Raw genomic sequence first — 1,455 nt, forward strand, 5'->3', positions numbered from 1 at the left:
TTTTTCTTCAGATTTTTCTTCATAAGTTGTTTTGAAATGGCATTCACTTAGATATCTTATAATATCCATCCTATAACATTCATCATCTTTACCTTTTACAGGATATTTCATTGATCTTGAAATATTAAAAGTAACAATTTGAACATTGACGTGCATTATTAATTCCTCTTTCTGCACATCTATCGTTGCTCTTCCTATGGCTAGGAAAGGTCCCAAAATGATAGGTATCTCTTTATCTTCCTCTATATATAGCACAATGAAATTAATAGGAAAGATAAATTGATCCACTTTCACTAGGACATCTTCTATTACTCCTTTAGGATATGTTATCGAACGATCTGCTAACTATAGAGTTACAGTAGTAGGGTTATTTATCTTAATCCCAATCTTTTGAATATTGATAATGACATAAGGTTAATGCTTGAACCTAAATCGCATAAAGTTGTCCCATCAAATTTGTCTCCTATTGTACATGGAATTGTAAAGCTACCAGAGTCTTTAAGCTTTTCAGTAAGCTTTTTCTGAATTATAGCATTGTACTCCTCACTAAGTGCAATAGTCTCATTATCTTCAAACGTCCTTTTCCTATTGATAATATCCTTCATACACGTTACATAGCTTGGCATTTTTTCTAAGGTTTCAGCAAATGGAATATTAATTGTAAGCTTCTTAAATATTTGTAGAAATTTTTAAAATTGCTTAAAATTGCTTATCCAAGTTCTTCTAACGAAGTCTCCGAGGAAATGAAGGTAGTGGTTTTTCCAAATTAATTTTCAGCGGAGAAATAGGTCTTTCAGAATCTTTTGAAGCATCTTCTTTTGATTCTTCAATTTCTTCTGTATCAACTTCAATTTCTTTTTGAACCCTACCTTCCATCTCTCTTCTGCTTCTAAGTTGAATGGCTTTTAGTTGCTATTTATTCTGGTCTTTTGGATTTAATTTAGTATTACTAGGAAGTATTCCATTCCTTGGGATCTATCCTTGGGATCTATTGCTTAATGAATTTGCTATTTGCCCAAGTTGATTCTCAATATTTCTAGTTAGAGCTCCTTGAATTTGTAATTGATTTCCCATTTGTAACACCACTTCTTCTATAGACAACTTCTTCTCCTTATTGTGTATTGTTGTTGAAACCTTGAGGATAAATAGAGCTACAATTATTATTCCATTGGTTGTTCCAGTTTCCCAATGGGTTTACTTGGTTGTTCCCCCATTGTTGATTATTACCACCTGAATTTTTATTCCAGTTAAAGTTGGGATGGTTCTTCCAACCTGGGTTATTATAATTTGAATATGGGTTATTATGCTTGTTATTTTTGGTATTCAAAGTTTCTAATGATGCTTGAGAATCTACTATTTGGCCTAACAAATTCTCTTCAATAATGGAAATTAGTTGAGAAAATTTCATTCCAAATTGGTCTAACTTCCTTGAAATTACAACAACTTGATTTGCTA

Source organism: Phalaenopsis equestris, unplaced genomic scaffold (assembly GCF_001263595.1).
Source record: "Phalaenopsis equestris unplaced genomic scaffold, ASM126359v1 Scaffold233925, whole genome shotgun sequence".
In the NCBI taxonomy this organism is placed as follows: Eukaryota; Viridiplantae; Streptophyta; class Magnoliopsida; order Asparagales; family Orchidaceae; genus Phalaenopsis; species Phalaenopsis equestris.